Source organism: Mesoplodon mirus, assembly GCF_964341445.2.
Source record: "Mesoplodon mirus genome assembly, chromosome: 19".
NCBI lineage: Eukaryota > Metazoa > Chordata > Mammalia > Artiodactyla > Ziphiidae > Mesoplodon > Mesoplodon mirus.
The window spans coordinates 25848113-25868449 of record NC_138995.1 but is presented as its reverse complement, the minus strand read 5'-3'; the positions used below and the strand labels follow the sequence as shown (position 1 = coordinate 25868449).

At 37.2% G+C, this 20337-nt stretch overlaps 1 long non-coding RNA gene across 1 annotated transcript in view; it reads left to right on the top strand.

Annotated features, from left to right (window-relative positions):
- The window catches only part of LOC309795675, a 796478-nt gene that overhangs the window by 228551 nt on the left and 547590 nt on the right, over positions 1-20337 (top strand). Inside the window, exon 2 of the long non-coding RNA XR_014292311.1 lies at positions 3983-4037. This is a non-coding gene — a long non-coding RNA (uncharacterized lncRNA). The remainder of the gene's footprint in view (positions 1-3982; positions 4038-20337) is intronic.

Here is a 20337-nt window from a genome sequence, read left to right as displayed (position 1 = left end):
TTAGAGGCTGTCTTATACTCTTCCATTCCTTCATTTTAAAAAGTATATTTATTCTATTTTCAAGACCAATATTGATTTTTGTTATTATTTGAAATTTTTAAATAGGTTAGTCACAATGGCAATTGAGAAAAAAATAATTTTGTGCACTCTAACATTTCTACCAAAACAACATGCAAACTGGGTCCACTGATTAATATCCATTGGATATAAAGCTCTAAATTGTTAGTAAAGTGTTAAGAGAGTAATGTTAACATATTTTTTTCAATTTACCTGATACTCCTGTATGACTTCATTTATATGAAGTATTAGAATAGAAGAGTGACTCCATCTTTGGGATATTTGGAGGGAAGACTTCCTGGGTTGATGGAAGTGTTCTATAATTTGGTCTGGCTGATAGTTACAAAGTTTTATATATTCATAATTTCCCCAAATGTACACTTTTTAAAATTTAATTTTTAACATAAAATAGTTATTTTTAAAACTGCAAAGAAAGAGTAATGTTCAAATCAAGCCTTTTCTATACAGATGTCTAACATACAGAGAATAATCCTGATACTCAAATATTCCATATTTGTATATTGTCTTTAATTTTTAACAAAAGAAAAAATATTACCAAAAAGGCATTTAGTTCACAGTAGTTTTAGTGCCATTTGATTTTACACCGGCGAACTGAAAATCTTTCTGTCAAACAAACAAAGTGTGGGGATTGCTAACTATATGTGTTTAAGACTGAAGGGATCACCAACATGGTTAAGACATATCTCTGCTTGTAAACTGTATATTTTATAAGCTCAACTAGTTTCTAAAAATTTTGATCATTTTTAGAAGCATCTAATACCAGTGGTTTGTCTGAGTGAAACAAAGTTCAGAGAAATAGGATATCATTTGGCTTGATAAAACAGAGTTTTTTCAGTAAATAAATAATTTAAATGTTTGTTGAGTGCCTCCTGTGTGACAGGCACTATAGGGATTGGGGATAAACAACTAGTGAGCAAAATCAGACATAGTCACCATTCTGATGGAATTTAGTTGAGATAGAGCTTAAGGAACGGAAACAGGATTCAGGATGCAGAGATTTCGAAAGAAGGACATCCTGAAAGGGGAAAATAATGCACCAGAATAATGAACATTCTTACTATGATATTAATGGCAATACTAAGCACCTACCAGAACTTAAAGTATTAAAGAAAGGAACTAGGTCTTACTGTTTACTGAACCCCTAATGCCTATGCCAGGGCCTGACATAGAAAGCTATTCATTATATATTTGTCAAATGAATCCATGACTGAATGAGAGAAAAACAACACTACTCCTAAAATACTAAGGAATAATTAAGGGCATTTCAAAGCAAAGCATCATTTGATTGCTATCTTTAAAATAAATAACTCATATCATACAGAATTAGCTTAAAATCATCCACTCATTCCATGTGTGTCTTAAAGTTTAGGAATTCTTTCAAGCCATGATTCCAAAGCCTGACTGGGAGTGATTAGTGTCAAAAACCTGCCTGAGCCCAGGCAGACATAGGAAAAATAAAGCCTGGGAGGATTGTTTCCAAGAACATTAGAATTAGGACTGTGTTTTCATGGTTTTAATCCATCATAGCCGGGGAGAAGGTAGTTCTTTGGAGCTTTAACAAATGTTAGATACTCTTTGCTTTGTGTATAAAGCACTTCAGACCTCTGCTCCCTTTAGAAGAGAATCTGATTAGATCCTAACCTGGAAAGTTCAGAAACCCATAGAGTAGAATTAATGGTTTCCAAGTCTTTAGTGCAAGAATAAATGAAGGCAAATGAAGGCAAAGCCAGGCCCTGAAGGAGCTGAGTGAGTTAATGAATGATGGCCTCCTTGCATCTTCTGATATTCAGCTAAGTCACAGCAGATGGGCAAGGGCTCCATGGGAAAAGTGAATTATGCACATCAGGCTGTTGTTACATTTCTCACAATGACACTTTCCTCACTTCACGTGTTGTACTTCTTGGGCTGATTAGTTATGCATCCCATCTCATATTGGCGGTCCTCGTTCAGAGATAATCTTTAATTGGTTTTTCCCTCCCATATGCGAATCTGTTAAAGATTTTTTTCTATTCTTTCCCTCATTAGACAAAGCTTGTACACTGAATTATTTTGGAGAGGATGATGATGGGGGTTATAATATTAATACTAATTGAGGATCTTGGGTGGAATAATTTGTGATAAAGGTGTATTCTAAGTGGTAGGCTAGGGAAAGTTTAGATTAAGTTCTTGCTAAAAGGCACATTCACTTGCTTTTATTTCACATTTCCACAATTAAACTCATCATTTTACTCTCTAAAACTCTTCTTGTAACTCTAAGATCAGATAAGCATTTAATCATCAAGGGAAGCAGGATTGTGTTGTTGAAAGACGTTAATTTGGGGTTTAGGTCTGATTTGGATGCTTATTTACTATAGAGATGTAGCAAGATACTTCACCTTTCTCAATCTCAATTTCTGAATAATACTCCACCTTCAATGAGTTGATTCCACCTTCAATGAGTTGATGGGAAGATAAAGCAAAACAGTGTAGGTAGAGTCCCTTTCGATACTTGCGGGGGGTTGGGGGTGGAAAGCAGGATCTACTCAATAAAAGATTGATGAATTTGAAAGGATGTAGTGAATTGAACAAAATAAAAGTCAACCCTTACCTGGGCCTTTTCTGCAGTATTAGGGTTTACAACTATATCAATGCAACACATTTTTTTGATATAGAATCAATACCTGTAAACAGGTAAATACTTACAATGATCTTGTTGAAGCAAGGGTGAGAGTTTTTCACATCCCTACCCATTTGGTTCTCTCCCTCTCTTTATCAGACACTGCAGTCTGACTGTTTGGCTAAGCAGTCTCCAAGATCCTTTTCATCTTTGGAATCCTATGAGAAAATAATAATGCATTAACATTTAAAAAAATGCTTCTGTAATGTAGAAAACCATTATATTTACCAGAGTCCAGCCAGGAAAACAGAAACCACTGAAAGTACATAAGTCACAGGAAATAAAGTGCTGGGAATTTGTTATATGGGTGACGGCATTGCTAAGAAGCCAAAAGAAAACTGGTATAATCCAGAGATTAGCAAAAGCAAAAAGCCTCTGCCATCCTAGGCAGGATGAACCAAGGAAAAGGCACGGTTACCAGATCCGAAGGGCTAGAATCACCAAGGTAATTCTTATGCTACACAGACCCAGCCTGAGGCAGAGAAAGAGAAGGGAAATCTCTAGACCTTCTATGCTTCCTGCCCTCCCATCTCTCACCAACATCTCCTGTTGGCTAAACCCACCCAAAAGCCCCCTGACTGGGGAGTCTGCAGAAATCAGCTTCCCTGTCACCCAGAGAACAGCAGAAAAAGAGTAAGAAATAGATCTGAAGGCAAACAGGTCATGGGCTGGCACAAATCAACTGACCCATTAGAGGTAGAAAAATTATTCATTACTTTTAAAATTATTCAGACTTTAGTTAAATGAATGGGTTACCCCAAGGTCTCTCACATTGACTCATAGTGGTTGCCTCATGCTCAGTTACTTATTCATTGCCAGCTGGGTAAATATGTTTAGATGATGCCACCACATTTACTGCTCTTTGTTATCATTATATCGTGGTTCTGGCATAACCTCATGCACTCATAAAATATTAGACATTCATGTTGTATTAAATACCAATATGGTGATTATATCCCATAACTTATTTGTATTTATTTTTATTCTTCTAGCATACATTGCATAGCAATGGTTTTTAAAATAGTTCTGAACAAGGTTGATAACAGGGCAAAAATAATATCTTGAGATCTCAGATACATCATTTCTTTCATTCTTTTTTATCCACACTCCCTCCTCCCCATTCATTGTCTAGGAATGCACATTATTATTTGAATTGCTCTGTTAAGTCCTACAATTTAAAAAGTCTAATTTCATTTAACCTAGTGTCTTTCAATCATATTCAATGACAGATTTTTTTTTCTTTTTCAGAAGCACTGTTTAAGGTAACCTGTATCTCCTCTTCCATGGCACACACCTTGTGAACGTAAGTCCAAAACATCTTTAGAAATCTTTTTCTTAACACTCTCTTGCTTGAAGTACTTACATGATAGAAACTCACTCTTGTGTAAGATATTGTGTTCCACTCTTGATGACATTTGGAAATTTTTGGAAGTAATGTCTTTTATCTTCCAATCACTGGTTTTGTCTTGTTGGATCAAGTTAAAGGACTAGTAAATAGAAAATAACTCTTTTCAAGTATCTCGTTAATGAAATCTATCATGTGCCACCTCACAGGTCTCATTCAGATCTAAACATCACTGCTTCCTCCTTCAAACCCTCAAATACTTGGTGTTTTCTTTATCATTCTGGTCATTTCCATGGAAATGTTACCGTTTTTATATCCCTTCTAATATATGATTATCACATGTGCATACCGTGTCAGGTGGGTTCTTACTAACAAAAAGTACATTTGAGCTATCATTATATTCTTATTTAAAATGTTTTAATTTCATGAGGTAAGTTGGCATGAGAAATACATCATGGAGTTGCATATCAGTTTCATCAACAAAACTCTTCGAAGGAAACATAGACTAGAAAAATGTGACAATCCTATGTCTCCTATTCCATGTAAGTTGTCAGAGATGGATAAAATTCAGAAATCCTGATTCTTGGATTGTTTATCTAACTAATTTACAGGAAATTCATGTTTGTCAAGAATGGGCAGTAGGACAGAGATTCAACAGATATTTCCTGTCCTTTTGGTAGAGATTCTGATGTTTCCCCTTATTTGAGGATAACTGCTACAATGAGCCACTGTTTCTCATGAGAAGGTGTCATGTCTACTGATTCTGTTGAGGAGGCTAAAAATTGAAAATTAGCCCTTCTCTACATATTGTCCTTCTGCTCTCACCCCATCACCTGTGATGACATGACACCTAAGCTTAATTGATTTCCATTTTATCCAGTGTGGTCATTTCACTTATTGCCCAGAGATGACTTTCTGGTTCAGACTAAACAAAACTTTGGGAACATTATTGTTTTCTAGAGCTAAGAAATATTATTCCAGCTTTCAGGCTAAACTCAGAGACTCAGGGGAAAATCACAAATTTTAAGTTCTGAAAATTAGAACAAAATAGAAGTGTTAAAAAACATAGTGGCTATGTTGAAGACAATGCTGATTTTGGTGGTTAAAACATGGCTATAAACAAAAATTTCTATTATATGCCATTCTTGCTTTGAAAATATTACCTATATTGATACTCCTAAGTATTTTCTGAAAGGTAGTTAGAATACAGTTGACCATTACTCTAAAAAGTGAGAGTAATGAGGAAATTAGCAAATAATTCATCTCAGTATTGAAGTGTCTATATGTGAGTGTGTGTGCGCAGGCACGTGTGTACATGTTTTGTGACAGATATATATCACATGGAACATTCTCCAGGATAGATCATCTTTTTTTTTTTTTTTTTTTTCTTTTTGCGGTATGCGGGCCTCTCACTGTTGTGGCCTCTCCCGTTGCGGATCACAGGCTCCGGACGCGCAGGCCCAGCAGCCATGGCTCACGGGCCCAGCCGCTCCGCGGCATATGGGATCCTCCCAGACCGGGGCACGAACCCGTATCCCCTGCATCGGCAGGCGGACTCTCAACCACTGCGCCACCAGGGAGGCCCCAGGATAGATCATCTTTTAAGCAACAAAGTACATGTTAGCAAATTAAAGAAATGTGAAGTCATACCAAGTATTTTCTCTGAACACAATGATATAAAACTTGAAACCAATAACAGGATGAAAATTGGAAAGTTCACGGATAAGTGGAAATTAAATAACACACTCCAGGACAACCAATGGGTCAAGGAAGACAAAAGGGAAAAAAAAAAGTATATTGATAAAAATAAAAAAGGAAACACAACATACTAAAACTTATATGCACTTCTAAAGAGAAAAGATTATGGTGATAAAAATCTACATTTAGGAAAAAGATAGATATCAAGTAAACTACCTAATGTTACACCTCAAGGAACTAGAAAAGGAACAAAATAAGCCCAAAGTTAGCAAAGGGATATAAATAACAAATATCAGAGTGATAATAAGTGAAATAGGGAACAGGAAACCAATAGAAAAAATCAGTGAAGCTAGAGTTGATTTTTTTTTGAAGAGACAAAAAAAATTTACAAATCTTTAGGCTAATTCAGAAAAAAGGGAGAATTTCAAAATATAAACTAAAGAGGAGATATTACAACTGATACCACAGAAATACAAAGGATCATGAAGGATTATTATTAAATCTATATGCCAACAAATTGGATAAAGTAGAAGAAATGGATAAGTTCCTAAAAACATAATATCTACCAAGACTAAATTATGAAGAAACAGAAAATCCAAACAGATTAGTATGAGTAAGGAGATTGAATTAATAATGAAAACCTCCCAACAAAGAAAAGCCCATTATCAGATAGCTTCATTGGTGAAGTCTGCCAAACATTTAAGGAAGAATTAATACCAATCCTTCTTAAACAATTCCAAAAAATTGAAGAGGAAGGAGCACTGCCAAACTCATTCACAAGGCCAGCAATACTTTCATAACAAAGCCAGACAAGGACATATTGGGAAAAGAAAATTATAGGCCAGTATCTCTGATAAGCACTGATACAAATATCTTCAACAAAATACTAGTAAAATGAATTCAACAGCACATTAAAAGGAGAGTACACCATGATCAAGTGGGATTTATCCCTGAGATGCAAGGATGGTTCAACATACACAAATCAATAAATGTGATACACTACATTAACAGAATGAAGAATACAATTTGCATGATGGTTTCAATAGATGCAGAAAAGTAATTTGATAAAACTCAAAATCCTTTCATGCTTAAAAAAAACCTCTCAACAAATTAAGTATAGAAGAAATGTACTTCAAAATAATAGAGACCATATGTGATAAACCAGCAGCTAATATCATACTCAATGGTGAAATGTTGAAAGCATTTCCTCCAAGATCAGGAAAAAAGATAGGGCCCCTACTCTCACCACTTCTATTCAACATACTACAGAAAGTTCTGGCCAGAGCAATTAGAAAAAAAAAAGAAAAGAAAAGGTATCCAAATTAAAAAGATACCCAAATTAGAAAGAAGTAAACTTGTCTTTGTTTCCAGATGACATGATCTTTCATATATAAAACCCTCAAGACACTGCCAAAAAATTGTTAGAACTATATGAAAAAGAAATTAAGAAAACAACCACGCTTACAATAGCATCAAAACAGTAAAATATTTAGGAATAGTGTTATCCAAGGTGGTGAAAGATCTGTTTGCTGAAATCTATCAGTATAATAGACTGATAAAAGAAATTGAAGAAGACACGCATAAAAGGAAAGATATCCCATATCCATGATTTAGAAGAATTAATATTGTTAAAATGCCCATACTACTCAAACCCTCTATAGGTTCAATGCAATATCTATCAAAATTCCAATGGCATTTTTCACAGAAATTGAAAAACAATCCTAATATTCATATGGAACCACAAAAATCCCCCATTAGCCAAAGCAATCTTGAACAAAAAGAACAAAGCTAGAGGTATCACACTTCCTGATTTCAAACTATATTATGAAGCTACAGTAAGTAAAACGGTACCATAGTGGCATGAAAATAGCCAAATAGACCAATGGAATAGAATCGAAAGCCCAGAAATAAACGCATGCATATACAGTCCACTCATCTTCAACAAGGGTGCCAAGAATACAAAATGGGGAAGGGTATTCTCTTCTGTAAATAATGTTGGGAAAGCTGGATATCCATATGTAGAATACACAAAATTTGACTGAAAATTAAATATAAGACTTGAAATCATAAAACTTCTACAGGAAACTTCAGAAAAAAGCTCCTTAAAATTGGTCTTGGCAATGATTTTTTGGATATGATGCCAAAGCACAAAAATTTTTGGATACTACAGGCAACAGAAGCAAAAATAAACAGATAAGATTATATGCAACTAAAATCTTTTGCACAGCAAAGGAAACAATTGGAATGAAAACACAACCTATGCAATGGAAGAAAAATTTGCAAACCATATATCTGACAAAAGATTAATATCCAAAATATATTAGGAAGTCCTATAACTCAATAGCAAGAAAACAAAACAAAACAAATAACTGTTAAAAAATGTGCAAAGGGGGCTTCCCTGGTGGCGCAGTGGTTGAGAGTCCACCTGCCGATGTAGGGGACGTGGGTTCGTGCTCCGGTCCGGGAAGATCCACATGCCGCGGAGCAGCTGGGCCCGTGAGCCATGGCCACTGAGCCTGCGCGTCCGGAGTCTGTGCTCCGCGATGGGAGAGGCCACAACAGTGAGAGGCCCGCATACTGCAAAAAAAAAAAAAATTGTACAAAGGACCTTGACAAACATTCTTCCAAAGAAGATGTGCAAATAACCAACAAGTATATGAAAAGTGCTCGGTCTCCTTAATCATCAGGGAAATGTACATTGAAACCACAATGAGATACCACCTCACACCTATTTTAAAAAGAGCAAGTGTTGGTGAGGATGTAGAGAAAAGATTAACTTGGTACGCTCTTGGTGGGAATGTAAATTGGTACAGCCTTTATGGAAAATAGTATGAATATGCCTCAAAAAAATTAAAAATACAACTACCATGCAATCTGGCAACGCCACTTCTTGGTATTTATCTAAAGGAACTGAAATCAGGATCTCAAAAAGATGCCTACACCCTCATGTTCAATGCAGCATTATTCACGATAGCTAAGGTATGGAAACAATCTAAATGTCCATGGATGCATGAATGAATAAAGAAAATATGGTATATACGTACAACTGAATATTATTCAGCCTTCAAAAAGAAGGAACTTTTGCTATTTGTGACAACATGTATTAACCTGGAGGACATTATGCTAAGTGAAATAAGCCAGATACGGAAGTATGATGTCACTTATTTGTAGAATCCAATATAGTCAAACTCATAGGAGCAGGGAGTAGGATGGTCATTGCCAGGGGCTAAGGAGAGGGGTAAATGGGGAAGTGATAGTCAAAGGTACGAAGTGTCAGTTATGCAAGATGAATAAGTTCTGGAATTCTATTATACAGCATAGTGCCTGTAGCTAACAATACTATGTTGTATACTTAAAATTTGGTACGAGGTTAAATTTTATGTTAGATATTCTACTACTACTACTTCTATTAATGATGATAATAAATAAGGCAGGAGGAAACTTTGGGTAGCGGTAGATATTTCTATGGCCTTGATGGTGGTGATGTTTTCATGGGGGTATATTTATCCATGAACTCATGGAGTTTTAAATATCAAATATGTATAGCTTCTTTACATGTCATTCATGCCTAAAGAAAGTGATATAAAAATACATACCTCATAGGGCTTGTGTAAAATGCAATGAGGCCCTCCATGTATCTGTGTAATGCACTTACACTGGCAACTTTCCACTGTTACCTTTATCTACCAAACCCAACTCTGGGCACAAGAGACTGTTTCATCTATGACAGTCAAACTTTTTCTTTTAATTGAGGAAACAGAGGCTCATTGAAATGTCAAATGATGTTGATATTTCTAACTAAGTAACTTTGAATGGAGATAACTCAGTAATAGAGCTAGAATCACTGACCGCAGTGTCAGTTAAAGCACAGGTGTGATAGCCAGCTGATATATTTTGCTGTTTACTGATGATTCTGCAAAGAACAGGTGCCTTGCATGGTGGAAATAACTGCCTTGACTAGAGCTTATGCATGTTTTTTTCCTGGTACTACTTTGGGCAAAATAGCCCCTGCTAAGAACATAACTTTGTTGACAGATTAGTCAGATTAAATTAGTGGATTCTAAAATACCCTTTTCCAAAGGGTGGGTGGCCATGATTCATGGCTTGCCAGTGCTTTGAGAGCATGAACTGAAGACGTTTAGAGGCTTGCATAATAGGAGTCTTACATTGTTATTACTTAATAGAAGATATGTAGGAAAACAGCTCTCCTCGGTTTGCCCAAGACTTTCCTGGTTTGGCACTAAAAGTCCTACATCCCTCAGTCCCAGATAAACCAGGACAGATGGTTAGTTGATATAATCTAGAATGGGACATTTGGATCATAACTGCGTAATCTCATTAGGAGGAAGACTAAGTTTTCTCATTAGTATTTCAGTATTCACCCACCTTTATTCTTTTTTTTGGGGGGGGGGCGGTGGGCACGCGGGCCTCTCACTATTGTGGCCTCTCCCGTTGTGGAGCACAGGCTCTGGATGCGCAGGCTCAGCGGCCATGGCTCACAGGCCCAGCTGCTCCGTGGCATGTGGGATCTTCCTGGACCGGGGCATGAACCCATGTCCCCTGCGTCGGCAGGCGGACTCTCAACCACTGTGCCACCAGGGAAGCCCCCATCTTTATTCTTAACTAAATTTATAGGTTTGGAGGCTTGATAGCTTTATAATTGCATGTCATTCTCTGCCAAATAAAGGCTGATTCCGTTAGTTCCTTCAGGATTTAGTTGTTATTGTTCTTCTTTATTGCCTTAGTGTACTTAGAATACCAATTTTATATTAAAGGTTACGGTACTTTTGGATGACTTTGCAAGGGCAAACTCTTGCCCAGGACCTCTGTGGAGGTCACAACAGCATGGAGAGTTTTATAAATTTAATTCTTTGTTATTCAGAAGCCAGTAGTATTTATGTTGTGATAATATGATCTTGCAAACAGATCAAATGACTGAACATTGAAAAATGAATTTCATTCTTGACTTTTTAATCAACTTGTACCTCTAGCTTCCTTTGAATAAAGAAGTTAGTTTGTGTGAGGATAATCAGGTCTGTTCTTATATGAAGAACAAAGCTGCTTGTTAGACATTGTTATTACTCTCTGTATTTTCCTAACTAACACTTTTCATATGTGTAATTAACTAATTGTGTGTTTGTAACACATGCCCACTCAATTCCCTGGAGAAGGGACAAGCCTGTCTTGTTGACCAGTGTATTTCTAGTGCTTACAAGCCAGAAAATAAGTATACAGTACATATTGATTCAGTGGATATATTGATGAAGGGTAGATGGATGCATGCATGAATGGATGGATGCATGGATGCTTGAACGGATGGATGAAACTTATAGCTAAAGCTAGCCCAATACTAAGACATACTCTTAATTCTGGCAGGCCCTGACAATTTGTATAGCCCTTCACTTTTCTAAAATATGGATATAAAAGGACCTAGTGACTATTTTCCTTCTTTTCCTCTGGCTGGAAGCAGACATGTGTAAGTGCTACTATACCCATGCATGGAAGGACAGGGAAGAGGTCAGGGAATATATACCTTCCTTATATCGTAAGCTCACTAATTCTGCCCCTCCTTCAAACTAAGAAGCTTGGAGTTGAGGAGAATCTTATGGATCAAGCAATTCAAACCACTTTTTTACAGATGGGGAAAAGGAAGAAAGAACAGATGTGTTAATTTACTTGCCAAAGTTTACATAGTACATTATTAACAGAGTCAACAATAAAAGCCGGATCTTCAGTGGCTAGCTCCTGGATACTGCTTAAATGTAGTGCACCCCTTCAATGCTTATTCATTGAGCCAGATTCTTTCAATCAATCTCTGGTCTGCTTGATCCAGGTTAACAAAAATAACCAGCCTTCTTTCTTTGACAGGCCCTGTTTCTAAACTAGATTGCTCATCTTCAGCCTCTTCTAGTCAAACTAAGTCTTATTCTCCATGCCCTGGGGGAAATATCAGAGAAATGTCTTGCAAACATATGACACTTGAAAAATAATAGCACATCGAGGAAAACTTTCAAGATGAGCAACAAGTTAGTAATCCTTCCCATAAGGATCACACTGAAAAGGATTTCACATTCACTTTTAAAGTTATGCAATTTATCCATACCTCACACAGTTAGAATTCTGGATTTATATGGAAGACTTCTTTTTTCTATATTCTTTATAACTTGTGAATTCTGTTCATGAGTTGAAGGTTATCCGCAGTAATAGAAATGCAGTCAGGTGGAAACTGTCTATAGCAGAACTATTACTGGGCCAATGGCATGATATCTCTGCATACAATATGCTTTGGGCATAAATGAGGGGAGGAAAAAAATGGCACTGAAGTAGGATTTCCCCTTTAACTAAACCCATTCTAACTAAGGAAGAAATTACTTTATTGGAAAGATGCCAGTAGCTTCTGTTCAATATTCATTTAAAAGAAGCATTTCTGATAGCTTCATTTCTGCACATTTTCAACAAATAACAATCCAAAGAATCAGAACTTGCCATATTCAGTTTTATGCAGCTCACTAAATGACCAATAAGGGAAAAAGCACTTGTACTTTTTCATGCTTAGGTTACTCCAAATTGGACAATTAACAATGGTATGCTCTAAGATTTAGACTCTCCTTCCAGCATTTTGCCAAGATGCCAAATGAAAAATGCAAACACTTTTGTAATGCATTATACTTAAGAAAATAATAGGTCTTTATTATAAAAACTGATTTGATTGATAATTCCAAACAGGTGGTCTGTGTCTCAATAAGAACTATTATTAGTTACTTTGCTAGAAAGTATTTTCTAATTTCCTCTAAAAGCTGGGCAAGCTGAATGTTTGAACTTCACTTATGCTCAGTACAGTATGAGAAAATGTTATTGTTGGCTACTTGACAGGGTAAATAAAATAAGCAACTACTGGGAGAAGAGAATATATTGCTCCCTGAAGGTGCAAATGTTTCTTCGAGCTGAAAATTACACATTTATGAGAAAAGCCAAGTGCCTCCCAAGGGAGAGTTGGGTGTCTCAAATCAGCTGAAGTTTAAGTGAAATGCATACATTGAACAGATAACTAAATTCCACAAATGGAACTGAAGAAAATGCATTTCCCTTGTCAAAACATTTCACAGGTTCAAGTAATCAGGATCAAGCATCATTTCATGAAATTAATTCATTTAAAAATTAAGTTGGTTAAAAAAATCAAGAAAATATTTTAATTTAAAATGTTCTACTTTCTCCCTTTTCCTTTTTTTTTTTTTCCTCTTTTCCTTTCCAGAGATTTCTAAGAGACTTTGGTTTAATTATGCAGCAAAGGATTTTCCAGCTGTTTTCACCCATGGTGGATAGACCCCAGTTGCCCTTCTAGTAATCTCCCCTTTTGCTGATATCAAATAATTTAGCTTTGCTCCATTTCTTATTACTGCCCCCAGATTAGTTATATTTAATATTTAATACATCAATATTTTTGTAAAAATACAGACAAGCAAAATGATAAAGGTCTAGCCTTGTCATGCGCACTGATCGAATGCAATAAACATTCACCTAGAATGTCTCTGCAGCAAGAGATTGTCCCATTCTGATGGTAGCAATGACGGTGTGATTCTGGACATTCTCTCTTTAAACTGGATTGCCTCTTGAAGTTATGTTACTTTCTTTGCTTCCTGTACAGTCTCAGCCACTCTATACCTTCATCTATTATTTTTCTGCTGATATAAAACTGGCATCCAGATTTTTTTTTTTAACTTTCCTTCTGAGAGGTGCCTATAGATAACTCCACCTCAGTTGTCACTGATGCTTTATGTTTATCATGTACAAAACAGCTCAGGACAACTATGGCTGTGGTCTGCGGCATGCTCCTCCTATGTCCCACCAGAGAGCTGCATTAGCTGGGAGGAAGGGGCACCTTTTCCTCTCTGTAAAGGCATGGACATGTGATCCAGCCATGTGCCTGTGGGACAGCATCTGCCCAGAAGGGGCATCTTTTCCCAGTTTACACAGTGATGCTCTACAGGCTAATAAGGTCTTTGAATGAATTCTTTATTTTCTTCCTCTTCTCTTTTCCTAAAGTTCCCATCTCTATGAATGGTGATTCAAATTTGGAGACTTTAATCACTTCCTTACCTCTACGCCTCACTTCTCTCCCTATCCAGTGGGTTTCTGTTTGTTAAAAAGCACCTTCCACATGTTTTTGCTGTTCATCACAGGGGCCTTTGCTCCTGTGAAGGAAATGGGACACAGTAATCTTAGAGCCAAATGTTGCACGTGAAGAGATATGGAATGAGCCATTTTTCATCAGGAGCTCAGCAACTGCCCCTTGGTCCCCTTCCACCAGACTGATTATTCTTCAGACTAACTCCTACTGTATCAGAGAGTTCCTTCTGAAGTACAAAATTTATCATGTCATATCTCTGTTTCTAATTTGTGGTAAGCTGAATAATAGCTTCTCGAAAATAGTCATGTCCTAACTCCCCAAACCTGCGAGGATATTACAAGGTTAGAGGAATTTTGTAAATATGATTAAGTTAAGGATGTTGATGGGGAGATTATCCTAGATTATGCAGGTGGGCCCAGTGCAATCACCTCAGGAGTCCTTATAACAGTGAGGCAGGAGGATCAGATTTAGTAGGAGACAAGATGATGGAAGCAAGAGGTAAGGGTGATGTGAGGAAGGAACCATGAATCAATGAATGCAAACAGCCTTTAGGGGACACGAAAAAGGCAAGAAAATGGATTCTCCTCTCAGAGGCTCCAGAAGGAACCAGCCAAGATGACACTTTGACTTTAGGCCAATGAGACTGATTTCAGGCTTTGGACCTCCAGAAATGTTAGATAATAAATTTGTGTGGTTTAAAGCCACCAAATTTGTGGTAATTTATTACAGCAGAATTAGAACACTTATGCACCATCTTTCAATGGCTCTTTGTAATTTTCAGAATAAATTTCAAACTTTGTAATTTAACACAGAACTCCCTCCATGATGTATCACTGTACAACTCTCTGACCTTATTTCTATCCACTCATCAAAGATACTTTTTCCACCAGCTCTAAATTACTCTCCACTTCTGGAATTTCAAGTTAACAGGCCACTTCAAACTGCTTCTTGGTGTAGGAATTAGGAATGTCTTTCCCTCCCTCCCTCCCTCCCTTCCTTCCTCCCTCCCTTCCTTCCTTCCTTCCTTCCTTCCTTTCTTCCCTCCTTCCCTCCTTCCCTTTCTTTCTTTTTTCCCTCACTAAAGCCTGCTTGTCATTTCCTTCAGGAATCCTTTTCTGATACCCCAGTCCACTGTAAAAAATGCACAAATGAAAGAAAAAACAAGTGAATAAAAAATTCAATAAGCAGATCACTTGTTAATTCAACTATTTCCCACAGTCTTAAGGTGTATTTTTTGTCACCATCTCTATATATGGGATGGGAATTTAGACCTCAGCCTCCATAAATCATTTTTACACTTAAATGCTTCTCTTTTATGGATTAGTTTCCTATTTGGATGGATTATTTTTTTTTTTTTTTCTTTTTGCGGTATGCGGGCCTCTCACTGTTGTGGCCTCTCCCGTTGCGGAGCACAGGCTCCGGACGCGCAGGCCCAGTGGCCATGGCTCACGGGCCCAGCCGCTCCGCGGCACATGGGATCCTCCCAGACCGGGGCACGAACCCGTATCCCCTGCATCGGCAGGCGGACTCTCAACCACTGCGCCACCAGGGAGGCCCTGGATGGATTATTTTTGAAGAGGTCATAAAGAAGCAATGCACAAACCATCATTGGAGAAGAACATTCCTTAGTTCTCTAGGGAGATCATTTTTATTTCAATGACCAGTGTTAAATCTCCAGCTTCTGTTGATCACTAAAAAATGGTGTTAGATGTCTGACTCATTCAGAGGTATTCTTACCAGAGTTACAGTATCCAGATCAAAGCCTCCATTGAGAGAAATACCTGTACTCTGTACACAATATTTAAAGCATTTTGGTGTATTCTCTGGGGACATGCCATGGGCTCCTACATTAGAAAAAACACTTAAGTGAAATAAAATTCCTCAAAAGACAACAAATCTAACAAGAGGGAAGTTCCATCTACAATTAATAATACATCTAAATAGTAAGTCTGGTAACCACTAAAAGGAATCCTAAAATATTTAACAGGATCTAATTAAAATTAATAGGAAAAACAGTATGCCAAAATTTAATAAGTACATTTTTCTCTTCCTTTATGGCAGTAAATGCCCAATTCTTAAAATAGACTGTTTTAATGCCCATATTCGTTATGCCCACATTTGTTTTCTTTACTAGCTTTCTTTCTCAAACAGTATAATTAATTTTCAGTCAATAAACAATTCATGTGATGTTTTAAATAACTACAGTGTACTAGGATCTACGCTGTGTGTTTTCATCTTCATTCTCTCACTTTTTACCTTGTCCTTCAACATTCACACAAATTACAAGTATAGGAGCCATTTTGTACAATATAAGCCAAGGAAATAAAGCTCAGAATGAACAATGAAGTAGCAAGTAGAAGAGTCTTATTAGATTTACATCCCTTTCTCCTTCCTCCAGGTTTAGGGTTCCTTCCCCTGCTCCACTTTCCCTCCTTTCACAACATCACCACTATAATTAACTTTTATTAGTTTAGTCAGAAGTTCCACTGTTCTTTTTAGAAAAATTAACGGGAGGATGTGTGTAGCCTGAATCCCAACCCCATCGTGTATTGATTTTAACTTTAACACGAGTCACATCTTCTCCACATTCCAGAGATGTGCCCAATTATTGCATCTGTATGAAGTAATATTTCATGGAGTAGAAAATTTTAAGTGATCAGTGAATCAATATTGGCTACTTCCATTTGGAATTGTTTTCACTTGGGTACATCATGTCTTCCTAACAAGACATCAGAAATCCTTTATAGGGCTTCCCTTGTGGTGCAGTGGTTAAGAATCTGCCTGCCAATGCAGGGGACACAGGTTCAATCCTCGGTCTGGGAAGATCCCACATGCCGCAGAGCACCTAAGCCCCATGCACTACATCTACTGAGTCTGTGCTCTAGAGCCCATGAGCCACAACTACTGAGCTCGCGTGCTGCGTCTACTGAAGCCTGCGTGCCTAGAGCCCATGCTCTGCATCAAGAGAACCACCACGATAAGAAGCCTGTGCACCACAACGAGTAGCCCTCGTTTGCCGCGATTACAGAAAGCCCGTGCTCAGTAATGAAGACCCGACACAGCCAAAAATAAATAAATAAAATAAAATTTAAAAAATCATTTATAGTAGCAAATTCCAATGTCAGGCATCATAGGCTCTCCCAACCTAAGGTAGTCATCCTGGGTGGTAAATAATGTAGTATCTTTAGAGACACTGGACATGGTTTTGAATCTCCTCTTTTTTTTTTTTTTTTAATAGCTTCCTAATCTTGGTTTGGTTACATAGTCGGTCTGAGCTTCATTTTTCTACTTTAAAATGAGAGTAGCCATCTTCCCTTGCTAGGTACGTAAAACATCTCCATCCTTCAGATAGAGACAGTTATGCTCCATATACAGGATTCATATGCAGGGTTATTTATAATTAACTTTTTCACAATCATTGTTTGTCATGGAAAAGTAGTTTCAGTGACTGGCAATTCTGGTTTTTCAGAATGAACAATTTTTGGTATGTTATCAGTGGTGTTTGGTGGGAAAGGAAGAATGGGGGGTTATTGGGAGTGAGAAAAGGGAAACAGTAGAGATAAGGCATGTAAGTTGCTTAAAAGAAACACACTCAATGAAAAAAAAAGGGCCTAAAAGAATACACAAGAGGTTATATAGTTGAGAGAATCTGCTCACTCTCTGCAATCACTGGATCAAGCTCCATCTCTACAATTTACTAGCTGTTCAAATTCTGATGAGTTATTTATTTAATGCCTATTTTCTTCTGTGTTATATGAAGAATTTAACTCATACTTCATCTTTGAATTGCTGAGAATTGTACATGAGATAAAGTATGATTTCTGTCAAGCAGAAAGTGTCAGGAAAAAATAACAATACTAATAGTTATCATGGGTAAATGCTTATCTGCTAATGGTGACCTCGGGAAACATATAAAAAGATGTTTAGTTTTACTTGTCACTTTTTGTGTTTTTCCCACAGGTGGATATTTATTGCTATTTGTTTTCTCTTGTTGTTTTATGCACCCATATTTCCTTCTGAGTTTAGTTTCCTTCACACTGAAATATATCCTTTAGTAGTTCATTCAGAGATGCTTTTTTAGTGAAAATATTCTCAATCTTTGAGGACAGAAATTGTCTTGATTCTGCTCTTAATCCTGAATGATTATTTGGCAGAATGTATTGTAGAATTCTAGGTTAACAGTTATATCAGTTGGACAGTGTCATTCCATTATATTCTCATCTCTTTTGTTTCTATTAAGGAATCTGTTTTCAGTCTTAGATTATATACAAATAAACAATTCTATCTTTTTGCTTCATTAAAGACCTCACTTTGCTCTTGTTCTGCTGTCTTCAACAGTGAGTCTAGGAAGGGATTAATTTTATTTCTCTTGTTTGGGACTTGTGATTCTTCAATCTAAGGATTCCATATTTTGTTCATTTTGGAAAATTCTCAGCCATTATTTCTGTTCCAGATATCTATTGCTGCCTTTAAAAAAACTGCCTCAAGATGTAACAGCTCTATATCATAAACATTTAAAGATATCTCCTGATTTTGTGCTTCCTAATTTCCTACAGGGCTCAGCAGGGTGATATTTCTGCTCCACATGCCATAGAGAGAGAACTCAGTGATAGTCAGCTGGTGAATGGTCTGATTTGGAGGGTATAAGCAGGCTAGTGCTTGGCAGAGATGATTTGAAGGCTGGCTTCTGCCAGGCCACTCACCTTCTCCATATTATCTCAAAGTCCCTTCATATGGTCTGTTCAGCCCAGTACTTAGACTTGTTATATGGCAGCTCAGGGCTCCCAGCCAGCAAAAGAAAGTGGCTAGTCATCTGAAGGCTAAGTACAAAACTGGCTTCACTATACTCCATTTCTCAAAGCAGTCACAGGCTAATCTATATTCAGTGGGAAGATAAAGGGACTCCACCTCCTAATGGGATGAGTGTCAAAGCATTTGTGGACATCCTGAACCCTACCTATTACATTACTGTTTAATATTGCTTCTTTCCTTTCTCTTTTCTCCTTCTGGAATTCTTATTCTTATTCTCTGGAATTCTTATATACATATCTTATTATGTATATATTTGGTATCTAACTCTTTTTTTTTTTTTTTTTTTTGCGGTACGCAGGCCTCTCACTGTTGTGGCCTCTTCCGTTGCGGAGCACAGGCTCCGAACGCGCAGGCTCAGCGGCCATGGCTCACGGGCCCAGCCGCTCCGCGGCATGTGGGATCTTCCCGGACCGGGGCACGACCCTGTGTCCCCTGCATCGGCAGGCGGACTCTCAACCACTGTGCCACCAGGGAAGCCCTGGTATCTAACTCTTAATGTCTGTAAACCTCTTTCAAATATTCTCTCTTTTATCTCGGCTGAATTCTGGATGAAGTCTTCCTAATGATCTCATGTTCATGTAATTCTTCAACTATGTTGCTTATGCTATAAACTGTGTTCAGTTTTTCATATGATATAGAGATATTCATTTCCTGAAGTTCTATTTTGCTCTTTAAAAATTTGGCTTTTTTAAAAAATAATGCTGCCTTCATTTCTCATGACTTAAGGCATGATTTAAGGCTAATTTGACCTGAAACCTCGAGCCTCTATGGTACCAAGACTAACCACTCACTCCTCACTCCTCCATCTCCCTCCCCATTGGGGAGACACACACACACCTGCAGCACCAGGTCACCTCAAGTACTTCAGCTCTGGGTTTTTAGTCATCTTATTGTGTCAATCAGCTTGGGGGAGGTTACCTCCATTTTGTGAGCTTAGTTATTTATTTAAAATATTTTTCAACTAGTTTATCCGGCATTTCAACCTGCCTGTAGTAAAACTATGTTAAAGATTTCTTAGTCTGCCATCTTGCTGGAGTGGGAAATTCTATCTTTATTCTCTAAAGAAAAGAAGAAAATAAAGACCCTGAAATCAGAGACATTTTTGGTTTATATCCCAGCAGAGTGCACAAAAATGTGAAGATCTATAAGTTTAGGAAGAACTAAGTCTTGGGTTGGTATGGACAACTTACAAGAAAATCTCAGTTCAAGATACAACTATTTTGAACAAGTTTTATTTAATTAAATAATGGTGAGTTTGAGGCAAGTTCTTCCTAAGAGAACTGCTTCAATTGATAATGTATGGATGGATTTTTTGAAGTAGAGTTGATTTACAATATTACATTAGTTTCAAGTGTACATCTTAGTGATTCAGTATTTTTATAGATTATACTCCATTTAAAGTTATTATAAAATATTGGCTCTATTCCTTGTACTGTATAATATATCCTTGTAGCTTATTTATTTTATACATGTAGTTTGTACCTCTTAATCCCCTACCCCTATTTGCCCTCCTCCCTTCCTTCTCCTCACTGATAACCACTAGTTTGTTCTCTGTATCTGTGTGTCTATTTCTGTTTTGCTGTATTCTGAATGGATATTTTTATAGAAAAATGTTTTGCC